The sequence below is a fragment of the Salmo salar genome, chromosome ssa17 (assembly GCF_905237065.1).
Source record: "Salmo salar chromosome ssa17, Ssal_v3.1, whole genome shotgun sequence".
Lineage (NCBI taxonomy): Eukaryota > Metazoa > Chordata > Actinopteri > Salmoniformes > Salmonidae > Salmo > Salmo salar.
The window spans coordinates 34,234,947-34,254,350 of record NC_059458.1 but is presented as its reverse complement, the minus strand read 5'-3'; positions in this window follow the sequence as shown (position 1 = coordinate 34,254,350).

Genomic DNA, 19,404 nt, shown 5'->3' with positions numbered 1-19,404 from the left:
CACCCACACTGCTTCAGTTTCTATCTCACAGACAGACACCCACACTGCTTCAGTTTCTATCTCACAGACAGACACCCACACTGCTTCAGTTTCTATCTCACAGACACCCACACTGCTTCAGTTTCTATCTCACAGACACCCACACTGCTTCAGTTTTTATCTCACAGACAGACACCCACACTGCTTCAGTTTCTATCTCACAGACACCCACACTGCTTCAGTTTCTATCTCACAGACAGACACACTGCTTCAGTTTATATCTCACAGACACCCACACTGCTTCAGTTTATATCTCACAGACAGACACCCACACTGCTTCAGTTTCTATCTCACAGACACCCACACTGCTTCAGTTTCTATCTCACAGACACCCACACTGCTTCAGTTTCTATCTCACAGACAGACACACTGCTTCAGTTTATATCTCACAGACACCCACACTGCTTCAGTTTATATCTCACAGACAGACACCCACACTGCTTCAGTTTCTACAGTGCATTCGGAAAGTATTCCGACCCCTTGACTTTTTCCAAATTTTTTTACTTTACAGCCTTATTCTAAAATTGATTAAATCATTTTTTTCCTTCGTCAATCTACACACAATACCCCATAATGACAAAGCAAAAACTGATTTTTTGAAATGTTTGCAAATGTATTAAAAATAAAAAAACTGAAAAATCACATTTCCATAAGTATTCAGACTCTTTACTCAGTTCTTTATTGAAGCACCTTTGGCAGTGATTACAGTCTTCTTGGGTATGACGCTACAAGCTTGGCACACCTGTATTTGGGGAGTTTCTCCCATTCTTCTCTGCAGATCCTCTCAAGCTCTGTCAGGTTGGATTGGGAGCATCGCAGCACAGCTATTTTCAGGTCTCTCCAGAGATGTTAGATCGGGTTCAAGTCCGGCTCTGGCTGGGCCACTAAAGGACATTCAGAGACTTGTCACTAAGCCACTCCTGTGTTGTTTTGGCTGTGTGCTTAGGAGGTATCCCATTGATCTTGAAACATTATATAGAACAACTTCCTTTGAATGTGCAGGAAATCCCTGCAGGTCATCCCCACCTACCCTCAGTCTACAAGGTCAAACAGAATTGTAGCATCAGTGAAAACTGACTGAAGATCAGTTTGGTTACATAACACACACACTGCCAAAGAGAGTTCCCTTATGGCCGATTCCCCTATAGGTTCTAAACATGTCACAGTGTGTATTCACATGCTCCACGGTGTTTCTACACACACAGCTAATGAAAGGGGTGGAAAGCCTTTAGTCTGTTTCACTCATCCATCCAAAGGCTTTAAGGATGCAGGTCTCTTCAAAGCCTCCGTCATGTTAACCCCTCCTCCTCTCCTGTCACCCATTGTCCCTGCAGAGACACTGGCTGACCGATGTCATTGTGATGGCACTCTGTTCCGGGTTCTCTTTAGAATGGTGGATTGTCCAGAACATTCTGGTTGTAAGAGTCACATATGGAGGATCAGCTGGGGCTCTCAGCAGTGAATCAGCTTCTGATTCAGCACATCTCTATGTTATTGAGTTGCAGAGCTTTATAAGAGAGAGAGGAAGGAGGGAGAATCTAGGGTTTTACTGAATGGGATTTGAAGCCTTGTCTGTGTAACTAGGGCTGTGTATAGAACAGAGGGGCTTGAGTCACTGTTCTCTGAGTGAAGTGGAAAGGAAGTAACAGGTTGTAATTGTCCACTTGGTTGGTTCACCTCTTTCGACTGAGACAGAGGTGACTCATACTGCTGTAAGTCACAACACGAACACAAAAACACATTGCATTTTCATGGGGAAAAAACACATTGCATTTCCATGGGGGAAAAAACACATTGCATTTCCATGGGGGAAAAAACACATTGCATTTCCATGGGGGAAAAAACACAGTGCATTTCCATGGGGGAAAAAACACATTGCATTTCCATGGGGGAAAAAACACATTGCATTTCCATGGGGGAAAAACACATTGCATTTCCATGGGGAAAAAAGACATTGCATTTCCATGGGGAAAAAAAACATTGCATTTCCATGGGGGAAAAAGACATTGCATTTCCATAGGGAAAAAAACATTGCATTTCCATGGGGGAAAAACACATTGCGTTTCCATGGGGAAAAAACACATTGCATTTCCATGGGGAAAAACAGCTTTGCCTCATAGAATGTCGGATATATGAAGACTTGGTTGGTTTTCCTCTTTATATGGAAACATGGAGGTGACTCATTCTGCTGTGAGCTTAGGTTCCACAACACACAAACACACTCACTCACACACACACACATTGTATTTCACTGACGGGAAAACACCTTTGATGACGATGATGTATGAAGAGGACGATGGTGATGATGATGAAGCTTTATTTGAACAACAGTCACCATTCATTGTTTTACGGGTCGTTTTTAACGAGGGTGGACAGACGGCAGCCATCTTCCCACAGAAGCTCCCGTCATGGCTGACTGACTGATGATTTCTAAAGAATGAAAACGTCCTGGTGAGATGGTATTTTGAGAGAGTGAGAGACAGAGCGAGACTCAGAGAACACTGACTCAAGCCCCTCTGTTCTATACACAACCCTTATCAGTTACTTATAGTTTCATTTTCCATCTTCAGATTTTTATATCTATTACATTTCTACTATATTGTTATTTTTGTATTTCATTTTGTATTATTATTTACGACCATTTTATATTATTATTTGTTATTGTTTATAATTTTATTACAATGTATATTGTACACATTGTTGCTTTGGCAATATTGACACAATGTTTTTCATGCCAATAAAGCAGTTTGAATTTGAAATTTGAGAGCGAGAGAGAGAGACAGACAGAGACAGAGAGAGAGACAGACACAGAGAGAGAGAGACAGACAGAGAGAGAGAGAGACAGACACAGAGAGAGACAGAGGGAGAGAGAGAGAGAGACAGACACAGAGAGAGACAGAGAGAGAGAGAGAGAGCATTCATCTCTTTGTGTGTGACTATCTCATCTTTGATGACTCCTGGAGCTCCAGGCCATTCCCTTCTTTTGTCCCCCTCCTCATTTCTCCTGCTCTGTGTTTTATTCCAGGTCCTTTTCTTCCCCTCCTCATTTCTCCTGCTCTGTGTTTTATTCCAGGTCCTTTTCTACCCCTCCTCCTTTCTCCTGCTCTGTGTTTTATTCCAGGTCCTTTCTCCTGCTCTGTGTTTTATTCCAGGTCCTTTTCTTCCCCTCCTCCTTTCTCCTGCTCTGTGTTTTATTCCAGGTCCTTTCTCCTGCTCTGTGTTTTATTCCAGGTCCTTTCTCCTGCTCTGTGTTTTATTCCAGGTCCTTTTCTCCCCCTCCTCCTTTCTCCTGCTCTGTGTTTTATTCCAGGTCCTTTTGTCTCAGCTCCTCATTACTTCTTCTGAGCTCAGTTCTAGCTCCTCCTCTTTCTCCTCGCCTGCTAATAAGTCACACAGCTGACCCTCGTGTGTCACTTCTACACCCACAAACATTCTTTGAAGATTGCTTAGAAACCTGCTGAAAGTTGCCTGCCATCCGTCTGATGAAATTAGGACAGAGGAATGTCTGCAAAGAAATATTGCTAACGTTATACTGTCGCATATAGCCATTAGGAAGTGAGGAGAGGTCTCCATTCAAGAGAATCAGGTAGAAACCCACTGACTGACTGGTTGTTAAGACCAGAGAGATACGACCTGTGTGGAATGGCTTGAGTCTCAGTCTTAAACAGTGCTATCTGTATTGAGCTGGAGCCCCTTGGTTCTACCCTCCATCACTCAGACAACAACAGACCAGTCTATTACCTCTCCGTCAGCCTATCCAGGGGACATCATTGTTTTAGGGTCACCCCAGTCCCCAAAGACGCCTGTCTGCCTCGCCCCCATGCTACCCTCTTACCCCCTCCTCCAAACCTCCCCCCAGGCCCCTTCTCCTCCCAGGCCCCTTCTCCAATCTCCCAGAAGGGGAACAGTTGGGCCCTCTGTTCTGGGGGTGTTCAGAGCAGATTCCAGAGTGTGGGGTGTCTCTTTGTCCCCACCAGGGGGGCTTCATGAAGCTCCGTGAAGCACCATGGGGGTTCTGGAACACCAGTGTGTTCCATAGCAGAATTCTCAATCTGGTTATTGGGTTTTCCTGAAGTCAATTTAAGCAGTTCACTTTGAAGAGCTGACCCCGATGCCCTCGTTCCACTGAATCCACTCCCAAACACTCTCAGGACCTTTGATCACTTTCTTTCTCTTTACCTTCTCTGTTATTTCTGATGAATGTGTAATTAACAGGCTGTTTGATAGGAAATGTTTTGTATTAGGGAGTTAGAAAGGAGACTAGACAAATGTGCTTACAGCTGAGAGAGAGACAGAGAGACAGAGAGACAGAGAGAGAGAGAGACAGACAGACAGACAGACAGACAGACAGACAGACAGACAGACAGACAGACAGACAGACAGACAGACAGACAGACAGACAGACAGACAGACAGACAGACAGACAGTGACAAACACAGACAGAGACAGAGAGAGAGACAGACAAAGACAGAGAGAGAGAGAGAGAGAGAGAGACAGACAGAGACAGACAGAGACAGAGAGCGAGACAGACAGACAGACAGACAGACAGACAGACAGACACAGACAGAGAGAGACAGAGAAAGAGACAGACAGAGACAGAGAGAGAGAGACAGACAGAGAGAGAGAGAGAGACAGACAGAGACAGAGAGCGAGCGAGCGAGCGAGCGAGCGAGCGAGACAGACAGACAGACAGACAGACAGACAGACAGACAGACAGACAGACAGACAGACAGACAGACAGACAGACAGACACAGAGAGAGACAGACAGTGACAAACACAGACAGAGACAGACAGACAGACAGACAGACAGACAGACAGACAGACAGACAGACAGACAGACAGACAGACAGACAGACAGACAGACAGACAGACAGACAGACAGACAGACAGACAGACAGCTTCTGTTCTGCTACCTGTTCTCTCTAAGTACTTTACAGACAGTTCATTATCAGTTCGTTTGTACTTTATAAAACATTAATAAACAGTTATATCTCATTGGTTGAAATTGTGTTATTGTTTACCCCAAATTGTTTGAATCTTTCTATCAATACATTTGTCCGACAAAACTGTACTTACAATGATATAATAACCTCTTGTTAATAATGGTGTAGTGTTATAATAACCTCTTGTTAATAATGGTGTAGTGTGATATAATAACCTCTTGTTAATAATGGTGTAGTGTGATATAATAACCTCTTGTTAATAATGGTGTAGTGTGATATGATAACCTCTTATTAATAATGGTGTAGTGTGTTATAATAACCTCTTGTTAATAATGGTGTAGTATTATAATAACCTCTTGTTAGTAATGTTGTAGTGTGATATAATAACATCTTGTTAATAATGGTGTAGTGTGATATAATAACCTCTTGTTAATAATGGTGTAGTGTTATAATAACCTCTGGTTAATAATGGTGTAGTGTTATAATAACCTCTTGTTAATAATGGTGTAGTGATATAATAACCTCTTATTAATAATGGTGTAGTGTGTTATAATAACCTCTTGTTAATAATGGTGTAGTGTGTTATAATAACCTCTTGTTAATAATGGTGTAGTGTTATAATAACCTCTTGTTAATAATGGTGTAGTGTTATAATAACCTCTTATTAATAATGGTGTAGTGTTATAATAACCTCTTGTTAATAATGGTGTAGTGTTATAATAACCTCTGGTTAATAATGGTGTAGTGTTATAATAACCTCTTGTTAATAATGGTGTAGTGTTATATAATAACCTCTTATTAATAATGGTGTAGTGTGATATAATAACCTCTTATTAATAATGGTGTAGTGTGATATAATAACCTCTTGTTAATAATGGTGTAGTGTGATATAATAACCTCTTGTTAATAATGGTGTAGTGTTATAATAACCTCTTATTAATAATGGTGTAGTGTGTTATAATAACCTCTTGTTAATAATGGTGTAGTATTATAATAACCTCTTGTTAGTAATGTTGTAGTGTGATATAATAACATATTGTTAATAAGGGTGTAGTGTGATATAATAACCTCTTGTTAATAATGGTGTAGTGTGATATAATAACCTCTTGTTAATAATGGTGTAGTGTTATAATAACCTCTTGTTAATAATGGTGTAGTGTTATAATAGCCTCTTGTTAATAATGGTGTAGTGTGATATAATAACCTCTTGTTAATAATGGTGTAGTGTGATATAATAACCTCTTGTTAATAATGGTGTAGTGTGATATAATAACCTCTTGTTAATAATGGTGTAGTGTGTTATAATAACCTCTTGTTAATAATGGTGTAGTGTGATATAATAACCTCTTGTTAATAATGGTGTAGTGTGTTATAATAACCTCTTGTTAATAATGGTGTAGTGTGTTATAATAACCTCTTGTTAATAATGGTGTAGTGTTATAATAACCTCTTGTTAATAATGGTGTAGTGTGTTATAATAAGCTCTTATTAGTAATGGTGTAGTGTTATAATAACCTCTTGTTAATAATGGTGTAGTGTGTTATAATAACCTCTTGTTAATAATGGTGTAGTGTGATATAATAACCTCTTGTTAATAATGGTGTAGTGTTATAATAACCTCTTGTTAATAATGGTGTAGTGTGTTATAATAACCTCTTGTTAATAATGGTGTAGTGTGATATAATAACCTCTTGTTAATAATGGTGTAGTGTTATAATAACCTCTTGTTAATAATGGTGTAGTGTGTTTGTATGTTTGTTGGGAAGTAAGTACCAAACAATGACACATCAAAGCACAGATTAGGAATTAGGATCGGGCTCCTGGAGGTCATTAATCCGGGTTAATCTCCTATTCCAGATTAACACTTTAGTCAGAAAATGTCACCCTGCCATTGTATTTAGAGCAGGTCCAAAGTAATGGGTAACAGGGTTGGGGTGTTCTGCTCGGCCCGTAGAACCAGCTCACCTGCTTCTACACCTGGCTTTGACTAGAACAATGTTTTAAATGTTTTAAAAGGACTAGTTTCATTTTACTAAAACAAGGGTTCAGTTCACGTAACACGGTTGACCTTTAAATGAGGTACACCGTTTTTTCTTTCTCTTTAGAATGAATCACATGAAGTAAATCCTGATCTCCAGAAAGGACTTTGTCAAAGCAACATCATAACCAGGGCTTTACCATGATGGAGAACACCTGGAGACAGTGTGGGGTGAGGTGGGTCAACATGTCTTCAGGGCTTTACCATGATGGAGAACACCTGGAGACAGTGTGGGGTGAGGTGGGTCAACATGTCTTCAGGGCTTTACCATGATGGAGAACACCTGGAGACAGTGTGGGGTGAGGTGGGTCAACATGTCTTCAGGGCTTTACCATGATGGAGAACACCTGGAGACAGTGTGGGGTGAGGTGGGTCAACATGTCTTCAGGGCTTTACCATGATGGAGAACACCTGGAGACAGTGTGGGGTGAGGTGGGTCAACATGTCTTCAGGGCTTTACCATGATGGAGAACACCTGGAGACAGTGTGGGGTGAGGTGGGTCAACATGTCTTCAGGGCTTTACCATGATGGAGAACACCTGGAGACAGTGTGGGGTGAGGTGGGTCAACATGTCTTCAGGGCTTTACCATGATGGAGAACACCTGGAGACAGTGTGGGGTGAGGTGGGTCAACATGTCTTCAGGGCTTTACCATGATGGAGAACACCTGGAGACAGTGTGGGGTGAGGTGGGTCAACATGTCTTCAGGGCTTTACCATGATGGAGAACACCTGGAGACAGTGTGGGGTGAGGTGGGTCAACATGTCTTCAGGGCTTTACCATGATGGAGAACACCTGGAGACAGTGTGGGGTGAGGTGGGTCAACATGTCTTCAGGGCTTTACCATGATGGAGAACACCTGGAGACAGTGTGGGGTGAGGTGGGTCAACATGTCTTCAGGGCTTTACCATGATGGAGAACACCTGGAGACAGTGTGGGGTGAGGTGGGTCAACATGTCTTCAGGGCTTTACCATGATGGAGAACACCTGGAGACAGTGTGGGGTGAGGTGGGTCAACATGTCTTCAGGGCTTTACCATGATGGAGAACACCTGGAGACAGTGTGGGGTGAGGTGGGTCAACATGTCTTCAGGGTGGTCGTCAGTAAAGGGCTCTTCATTTAATATAACAGGCTTGTAGAATAAATACACTTTTGACTTAACATGTCAAAGGGACGCAAAAGGCACTCATTTTGTGGAACAACCCAGATGCAAGCAACCTCAGATCGGTGTAACTAACTACCTCCCTAAACACACAGAGATCCCTGTGAGACCTGACTAACTACCTCCCTAAACACACAGAGATCCCTGTGAGACCTGACTAACTACCTCCCTAAACACACAGAGATCCCTGTGAGACCTGACTAACTACCTCCCTAAACACACAGAGATCCCTGTGAGACCTGACTAACTACCTCCCTAAACACACAGAGATCCCTGTGAGCCCTGACCAACTACCTCCCTAAACACACAGAGATCCCTGTGAGCCCTGACTAACTACCTCCCTAAACACACAGAGATCCCTGTGAGCCCTGACTAACTACCTCCCTAAACACACAGAGATCCCTGTGAGCCCTGACTAACTACCTCCCTAAACACACAGAGATCCCTGTGAGCCCTGACCAACTACCTCCCTAAACACACAGAGATCCCTGTGAGCCCTGACTAACTACCTCCCTAAACACACAGAGATCCCTGTGAGCCCTGACTAACTACCTCCCTAAACACACAGAGATCCCTGTGAGCCCTGACCAACTACCTCCCTAAACACACAGAGATCCCTGTGAGCCCTGACTAACTACCTCCCTAAACACACAGAGATCCCTGTGAGCCCTGACTAACTACCTCCCTAAACACACAGAGATCCCTGTGAGCCCTGACCAACTACCTCCCTAAACACACAGAGATCCCTGTGAGCCCTGACTAACTACCTCCCTAAACACACAGAGATCCCTGTGAGCCCTGACTAACTACCTCCCTAAACAGATCCCTGTGAGCCCTGACTAACTACCTCCCTAAACACACAGAGATCCCTGTGAGCCCTGACTAACTACCTCCCTAAACAGATCCCTGACTGTGTTTCACATCAGTGTGTAGTTGTAACACAGCCTCCGTGTTTCCCTGATTATACTGGAGTTCATCAAAGCCTGCTGCTGCTCCAGGAAGCTGCTTTAGCAAGGCTCTTATTGTTTCACTGATGTTTTATAGCTGTTTATGTGGAATAGCAAAGTCCTCTGGGAGGTATGGGTCTGACTGGGAGCCTTGTGACGGGGAAGGTGTGTGTGTGTGTGTGTGTGTGTGTGTGTGTGTGTGTGTGTGTGTGTGTGTGTGTGTGTGTGTGTGTGTGTGTGTGTGTGTGTGTGTGTGTGTGTGTGTGTGTGTGTGTGTGTGTGTGTGTGTGTGTGTGTGTGTGTGTTCGCCACAGCCTTCTGATGCTGGTGTTTTATAGGAGAAACGTGGAAGCCATTAGGGAGAGGTATTTCTTAACAACATTCATTACCGCTAGAGAGGCGGTAACGTTTCTGTCTTACACACTCAGATGCAGATTCAATGAGACAGCCCAATCCAGGGTCTGACTGGGAACAGAAATCAGCCCAGATATTTCGAACACACAGGTCCTAGTCATTCTGCACCAAAAAATACCATTTAGACAGGCCCACAACTGCCCGATGGCCGGTCCGCGCCTGGCCCAATTCCTACCAACTTCCGTTGTCATGTCTGGTGTTTATTTGTTTCTGGGGTGTCTTTATCACATCTTTAAGGTTTTGGATCATCCCAAATGAAGACACGAAAGCTGACCTGTGGATTACAAGTGTTCCTGATGTCTCCTTTAAAGAATAAGAGGGTTGAGGGGTCAACTGGGATTGTTCCCACCATTGTTAACCCCTCTTTATTTGTTATCCTCTTCTCTCCATCTCTCTCTCTCTGGAGAGGGGTGTCATGGTTGGCTTGACTTTAATGGAGGAGCTCTCCTGTTCACCTCAATCTAAGTCTTTCATTCTCCTCTGTCTCTCTCTCTGTGTCTCTGTCTCTCTCTCTCTGTGTCTCTGTCTCTCTCTGTGTCTCTGTCTCTCTCTCTCTGTGTCTCTGTCTCTCTCTGTGTCTCTGTCTCTCTCTGTGTCTCTGTCTCTCTCTTTGTGTCTCTGTCTCTCTGTGTGTCTCTGTCTCTCTCTCTCTCTCTGTGTCTCTGTCTCTCTCTCTGTGTCTCTGTCTCTCTCTCTGTGTCTCTCTCTCTCTCTCTCTCTGTCTCTCTCTCTCTGTCTCTCTCTGTGTCTCTGTCTCTCGCTCTCTCTCTTGTTTTACTGAAGGGCTTATTGACTGATAATGAGCATTAGTCAACCTCCAACACACCCCTCCTTCTCCAAATTCTTGCTGAGAAAATCACACACACACACACCAAATACTGTGACAGAGCATGAAACATGTCTCTCTCTGACACACACCATCTTAGCAAGTTAGATAAACTCAACATGGATTTTTTTTATTTCTATGTGCTTTCTTGGTAATATTTTTTTATGAACCTTTGCGATGTAATTAAATCCCAGGTCGGATCAGAGGTACCCAGCAGCACATATTGAAAGGTATTTAACTCCACCGATCCGGAATATCTGAGGCCCCATGGTAACAGGATAATCTATGGTAACAGGAGTATCTATGGTAACAGGAGTATCTGAGGCCACATGGTAACAGGATCATCTATGGTAACAGGAGTATCTATGGTAACAGGAGTATCTGAGGCCCCATGGTAACAGGATCATCTATGGTAACAGGAGTATCTATGGTAACAGGAGTATCTGAGGCCCCATTGTAACAGGAGTATATATGGTAACAGGAGTATCTGAGGCCCCATGGTAACAGGAGTTTCTATGGTAACAGGAGTATCTGTGGTAACAGGAGTATATGAGACCCTATGGTAACAGGAGTATCTATAGTAACAGGAGTATCTTAGGCCCTATGGTAATAGGAGTATCTATGGTAACAGGAGTATCTATGCTAACAGGAGTATATGAGACCCTATGGTAACAGGAGTAGCTATGGTAACAGGAGTATCTGTGGTAACAGGAGTATCTTAGGCCCTATGGTAACAGAAGTATCTATGGTAACAGGAGTATCTTAGGCCCTATGGTAATAGGAGTATCTATGGTAACAGGAGTATATGAGACCCTATGGTAACAGGAGTATCTCTGGTAACAGGAGTATCTATAGTAACAGGAGTATCTTAGGCCCTATGGTAATAGGAGTATCTATGGTAACAGGAGTATCTATGGTAACAGTAGTATCTATGCTAACAGGAGTATATGAGACCCTGTGGTAACAGGAGTATCTATGGTAACAGGAGTATCTTAGGCCCTATGGTAAAATGAGTATCTATGGTAACAGGAGTATCTGAGACCCTATGGTAACAGGATAATCTATGGTAACAGGAGTATCTTAGGCCCTATGGTAACAGAAGTATCTATGGTAACAGGAGTATCTGAGACCCTATGGTAACAGGAATATCTATGGTAACAGGAGTATCTATGGTAACAGGAGTATATGGGACCCTATGGTAACAGGAGTATCTATGTAACAGGAGTATCTATGGTAACAGGAGTATCTTAGGCCCTATGGTAATAGGAGTATCTATGGTAACAGGAGTATATGAGACCCTATGGTAACAGGAGTATCTATGGTAACAGGAGTATCTGAGGCCCTATGGTAATAGGAGTATCTATGGTAACAGGAGTATCTATGGTAACAGGAGTATATGAGACCCTATTGTAACAGGAGTATCTATGGTAACAGGAGAATATATGGTAACAGGAGTATCTGAGGCCCTATGGTAATAGGAGTATCTATGGTAACAGGAGTATCTGACGTCCCATGGTAACAGGAGTATCTATGGTAACAGGAGCATCTGAGGCCCCATGGTAACAGGAGTATCTATGGTAACAGGAGTATCTATTGTAACAGGAGTATCTATGGTAACAGGAGTATCTATGGTAACAGGAGTATCTTAGGCCCTATGGTAACAGGAATATCTATGGTAACAGGAGTATCTATGGTAACAGGCAGTCCGGAGTATCTATGGTAACAGGAGTATCTGACGCCCCATGGTAACAGGAGTATCTTAGGCCCTATGGTAACAGGAGTATCAATGGTAACAGGAGTATCTATGGTAACAGACATTCTGGAGTATCTATGGTAACAGGAGTATCTATGGTAACAGGAGTATCTATGGTAACAGACAGTCTGGAGTATCTATGGTAACAGGAGCATCTATGGTAACAGGCAGTCCGGAGTATCTATCTGGTCTGTTCTTTCCTTCTCATAGTCAGTTGTTGTCCTATCCTCCTGGAATCAGATGGATATTGGATAGGGGACTAAAGGCCATGCTATTTGATGGAGAATGGATAGGGGACTAAAGGCCATGCTATTTGATGGAGAATGGATAGGGGACTAAAGGCCATGCTATTTGATGGAGAATGGATAGGGGACTAAAGGCCATGCTATTTGATGGAGAATGGATAGGGGACTGAAGGCCATGCTATTTGATGGAGAATGGATAGGGGACTAAAGGTCATGCTATTTGATGGAGAATGGATAGGGGACTAAAGGCCATGCTATTTGATGGAGAATGGATAGGGGACTAAAGGCCATGCTATTTGATGGAGAATGGATAGGGGACTAAAGGCCATGCTATTTGATGGAGAATGGATAGGGGACTAAAGGCCATGCTATTTGATGGAGAATGGATAGGGGACTAAAGGCCATGCTATTTGATGGAGAATGGATAGGGGACTAAAGGCCATGCTATTTGATGGAGAATGGATAGGGGACTAAAGGTCATGCTATTTGATGGAGAATGGATAGGGGACTGAAGGTCATGCTATTTGATGGAGAATGGATAGGGGACTAAAGGCCATGCTATTTGATGGAGAATGGATAGGGGACTAAAGGCCATGCTATTTGATGGAGAATGGATAGGGGACTGAAGGCCATGCTATTTGATGGAGAATGGATAGGGGACTAAAGGTCATGCTATTTGATGGAGAATGGATAGGGGACTGAAGGTCATGCTATTTGATGGAGAATGGATAGGGGACTGAAGGTCATGCTATTTGATGGAGAATGGATAGGGGACTAAAGGCCATGCTATTTGATGGAGAATGGATAGGGGACTAAAGGCCATGCTATTTGATGGAGAATGGATAGGGGACTAAAGGCCATGCTATTTGATGGAGAATGGATAGGGGACTAAAGGCCATGCTATTTGATGGAGAATGGATAGGGGACTAAAGGCCATGCTATTTGATGGAGAATGGATAGGGGACTGAAGGCCATGCTATTTGATGGAGAATGGATAGGGGACTGAAGGTCATGCTATTTGATGGAGAATGGATAGGGGACTAAAGGCCATGCTATTTGATGGAGAATGGATAGGGGACTAAAGGCCATGCTATTTGATGGAGAATGGATAGGGGACTAAAGGCCATGCTATTTGATGGAGAATGGATAGGGGACTAAAGGCCATGCTATTTGATGGAGAATGGATAGGGGACTAAAGGCCATGCTATTTGATGGAGAATGGATAGGGGACTAAAGGCCATGCTATTTGATGGAGAATGGATAGGAGACTGAAGGTCATGCTATTTGATGGAGAATGGATAGGGGACTAAAGGCCATGCTATTTGATGGAGAATGGATAGGGGACTAAAGGCCATGCTATTTGATGGAGAATGGATAGGGGACTGAAGGTCATGCTATTTGATGGAGAATGGATAGGGGACTAAAGGTCATGCTATTTGATGGAGAATGGATAGGGGACTGAAGGCCATGCTATTTGATGGAGAATGGATAGGGGACTAAAGGTCATGCTATTTGATGGAGAATGGATAGGGGACTAAAGGCCATGATATTTGATGGAGAATGGATAGGGGACTAAAGGCCATGCTATTTGATGGAGAATGGATAGGGGACTAAAGGCCATGCTATTTGATGGAGAATGGATAGGGGACTAAAGGCCATGCTATTTGATGGAGAATGGATAGGGGACTAAAGGTCATGCTATTTGATGGAGAATGGATAGGGGACTAAAGGCCATGCTATTTGATGGAGAATGGATAGGGGACTAAAGGCCATGCTATTTGATGGAGAATGGATAGGGGACTAAAGGCCATGCTATTTGATGGAGAATGGATAGGAGACTGAAGGTCATGCTATTTGATGGAGAATGGATAGGGGACTGAAGGTCATGCTATTTGATGGAGAATGGATAGGGGACTAAAGGTCATGCTATTTGATGGAGAATGGATAGGGGACTAAAGGCCATGCTATTTGATGGAGAATGGATAGGGGACTAAAGGCCATGCTATTTGATGGAGAATGGATAGGGGACTAAAGGCCATGCTATTTGATGGAGAATGGATAGGGGACTGAAGGTCATGCTATTTGATGGAGAATGGATAGGGGACTAAAGGCCATGCTATTTGATGGAGAATGGATAGGGGACTGAAGGCCATGCTATTTGATGGAGAATGGATAGGGGACTAAAGGCCATGCTATTTGATGGAGAATGGATAGGGGACTAAAGGCCATGCTATTTGATGGAGAATGGATAGGGGACTAAAGGCCATGCTATTTGATGGAGAATGGATAGGGGACTAAAGGCCATGCTATTTGATGGAGAATGGATAGGGGACTAAAGGCCATGCTATTTGATGGAGAATGGATAGGAGACTGAAGGCCATGCTATTTGATGGAGAATGGATAGGGGACTAAAGGCCATGCTATTTGATGGAGAATGGATAGGGGACTAAAGGCCATGCTATTTGATGGAGAATGGATAGGGGACTGAAGGCCATGCTATTTGATGGAGAATGGATAGGGGACTAAAGGTCATGCTATTTGATGGAGAATGGATAGGGGACTGAAGGCCATGCTATTTGATGGAGAATGGATAGGGGACTAAAGGCCATGCTATTTGATGGAGAATGGATAGGGGACTAAAGGCCATGCTATTTGATGGAGAATGGATAGGGGACTGAAGGCCATGCTATTTGATGGAGAATGGATAGGGGACTAAAGGCCATGCTATTTGATGGAGAATGGATAGGGGACTAAAGGCCATGCTATTTGATGGAGAATGGATAGGGGACTAAAGGCCATGCTATTTGATGGAGAATGGATAGGGGACTAAAGGCCATGCTATTTGATGGAGAATGGATAGGGGACTAAAGGCCATGCTATTTGATGGAGAATGGATAGGGGACTAAAGGCCATGCTATTTGATGGAGAATGGATAGGAGACTGAAGGTCATGCTATTTGATGGAGAATGGATAGGGGACTGAAGGTCATGCTATTTGATGGAGAATGGATAGGGGACTAAAGGCCATGCTATTTGATGGAGAATGGATAGGGGACTGAAGGCCATGCTATTTGATGGAGAATGGATAGGGGACTGAAGGCCATGCTATTTGATGGAGAATGGATAGGGGACTAAAGGCCATGCTATTTGATGGAGAATGGATAGGGGACTAAAGGCCATGCTATTTGATGGAGAATGGATAGGGGACTAAAGGCCATGCTATTTGATGGAGAATGGATAGGGGACTAAAGGTCATGCTATTTGATGGAGAATGGATAGGGGACTAAAGGTCATGCTATTTGATGGAGAATGGATAGGGGACTGAAGGCCATGCTATTTGATGGAGAATGGATAGGGGACTGAAGGCCATGCTATTTGATGGAGAATGGATAGGGGACTAAAGGCCATGCTATTTGATGGAGAATGGATAGGGGACTAAAGGCCATGCTATTTGATGGAGAATGGATAGGGGACTGAAGGTCATGCTATTTGATGGAGAATGGATAGGAGACTAAAGGTCATGCTATTTGATGGAGAATGGATAGGGGACTGAAGGTCATGCTATTTGATGGAGAATGGATAGGAGACTAAAGGTCATGCTATTTGATGGAGAATGGATAGGGGACTAAAGGTCATGCTATTTGATGGAGAATGGATAGGAGACTAAAGGTCATGCTATTTGATGGAGAATGGATAGGGGACTAAAGGCCATGCTATTTGATGGAGAATGGATAGGGGACTGAAGGCCATGCTATTTGATGGAGAATGGATAGGGGACTGAAGGCCATGCTATTTGATGGAGAATGGATAGGGGACTAAAGGCCATGCTATTTGATGGAGAATGGATAGGGGACTAAAGGCCATGCTATTTGATGGAGAATGGATAGGGGACTGAAGGTCATGCTATTTGATGGAGAATGGATAGGAGACTAAAGGTCATGCTATTTGATGGAGAATGGATAGGGGACTGAAGGTCATGCTATTTGATGGAGAATGGATAGGAGACTAAAGGTCATGCTATTTGATGGAGAATGGATAGGGGACTAAAGGTCATGCTATTTGATGGAGAATGGATAGGAGACTAAAGGTCATGCTATTTGATGGAGAATGGATAGGGGACTAAAGGCCATGCTATTTGATGGAGAATGGATAGGGGACTGAAGGCCATGCTATTTGATGGAGAATGGATAGGGGACTAAAGGCCATGCTATTTGATGGAGAATGGATAGGGGACTAAAGGCCATGCTATTTGATGGAGAATGGATAGGGGACTGAAGGTCATGCTATTTGATGGAGAATGGATAGGAGACTAAAGGTCATGCTATTTGATGGAGAATGGATAGGGGACTGAAGGTCATTGTATTTGATGGAGAATGGATAGGAGACTAAAGGTCATGCTATTTGATGGAGAATGGATAGGGGACTAAAGGTCATGCTATTTGATGGAGAATGGATAGGAGACTAAAGGTCCTGCTATTTGATGGAGAATGGATAGGGGACTAAAGGTCATGCTATTTGATGGAGAATGGATAGGGGACTAAAGGCCATGCTATTTGATGGAGAATGGATAGGGGACTGAAGGCCATGCTATTTGATGGAGAATGGATAGGGGACTGAAGGCCATGCTATTTGATGGAGAATGGATAGGGGACTGAAGGCCATGCTATTTGATGGAGAATGGATAGGGGACTGAAGGCCATGCTATTTGATGGAGAATGGATAGGGGACTAAAGGCCATGCTATTTGATGGAGAATGGATAGGGGACTAAAGGCCATGCTATTTGATGGAGAATGGATAGGGGACTGAAGGTCATGCTATTTGATGGAGAATGGATAGGAGACTAAAGGTCATGCTATTTGATGGAGAATGGATAGGGGACTGAAGGTCATGCTATTTGATGGAGAATGGATAGGAGACTAAAGGTCATGCTATTTGATGGAGAATGGATAGGGGACTAAAGGTCATGCTATTTGATGGAGAATGGATAGGAGACTAAAGGTCATGCTATTTGATGGAGAATGGATAGGGGACTAAAGGCCATGCTATTTGATGGAGAATGGATAGGGGACTGAAGGCCATGCTATTTGATGGAGAATGGATAGGGGACTAAAGGCCATGCTATTTGATGGAGAATGGATAGGGGACTAAAGGCCATGCTATTTGATGGAGAATGGATAGGGGACTGAAGGTCATGCTATTTGATGGAGAATGGATAGGAGACTAAAGGTCATGCTATTTGATGGAGAATGGATAGGGGACTGAAGGTCATTGTATTTGATGGAGAATGGATAGGAGACTAAAGGTCATGCTATTTGATGGAGAATGGATAGGGGACTAAAGGTCATGCTATTTGATGGAGAATGGATAGGAGACTAAAGGTCATGCTATTTGATGGAGAATGGATAGGGGACTAAAGGCCATGCTATTTGATGGAGAATGGATAGGGGACTGAAGGCCATGCTATTTGATGGAGAATGGATAGGGGACTGAAGGCCATGCTATTTGATGGAGAATGGATAGGGGACTGAAGGCCATGCTATTTGATGGAGAATGGATAGGGGACTGAAGGCCATGCTATTTGATGGAGAATGGATAGGGGACTGAAGGTCATGCTATTTGATGGAGAATGGATAGGGGACTGAAGGTCATGCTATTTGATGGAGAATGGATAGGGGACTAAAGGCCATGCTATTTGATGGAGAATGGATAGGGGACTAAAGGCCATGCTATTTGATGGAGAATGGATAGGGGACTAAAGGCCATGCTATTTGATGGAGAATGGATAGGGGACTAAAGGTCATGCTATTTGATGGAGAATGGATAGGGGACTAAAGGTCATGCTATTTGATGGAGAATGGATAGGGGACTAAAGGCCATGCTATTTGATGGAGAATGGATAGGGGACTGAAGGCCATGCTATTTGATGGAGAATGGATAGGGGACTGAAGGCCATGCTATTTGATGGAGAATGGATAGGGGACTAAAGGTCATGCTATTTGATGGAGAATGGATAGGGGACTGAAGGCCATGCTATTTGATGGAGAATGGATAGGGGACTAAAGGCCATGCTATTTGATGGAGAATGGATAGGGGACTAAAGGCCATGCTATTTGATGGAGAATGGATAGGGGACTAAAGGCCATGCTATTTGATGGAGAATGGATAGGGGACTAAAGGCCATGCTATTTGATGGAGAATGGATAGGGGACTAAAGGCCATGCTATTTGATGGAGAATGGATAGGGGACTAAAGGCCATGCTATTTGATGGAGAATGGATAGGGGACTAAAGGTCATGCTATTTGATGGAGAATGGATAGGGGACTGAAGGTCATGCTATTTGATGGAGAATGGATAGGGGACTGAAGGCCATGCTATTTGATGGAGAATGGATAGGGGACTAAAGGCCATGCTATTTGATGGAGAATGGATAGGGGACTAAAGGCCATGCTATTTGATGGAGAATGGATAGGGGACTAAAGGCCATGCTATTTGATGGAGAATGGATAGGGGACTAAAGGTCATGCTATTTGATGGAGAATGGATAGGGGACTAAAGGCCATGCTATTTGATGGAGAATGGATAGGGGACTGAAGGTCATGCTATTTTCTCTTTCACACTTTGTAGGCTCATCTCAGATGGCCCCCTATATAGTACACTACTTTCGACCACTCCTATGGGCTGTATAGGGAAGAAGGTGTGATTTAGGATCCAGACTATGTCCACTGAGACAGAGTGGCGTCACCCGGTCTAAGAATGTCACTTTATTTGCAGTCAGCGTCCAAATCAGCCACATAAGACAAGTCTTCTCAGCTCAGCAGTGTTGTTAGGACAACAGAACGGTATTCCCCCGGTAGGTTCCACTTTAAAAGCCCCCTCTTACTCATTCACTGGCAGCTGCCTTGTGGTCCACACACGCCTTACAACCGATTGGTGTTTATCTGTTAGGTTTGACTACTTTACTCAAGTCTCTTTATCCGGTTGATTCCTACCATTCACAAAGGCACTTCCTGTATATAATGTAAACGAGAAAGTAGC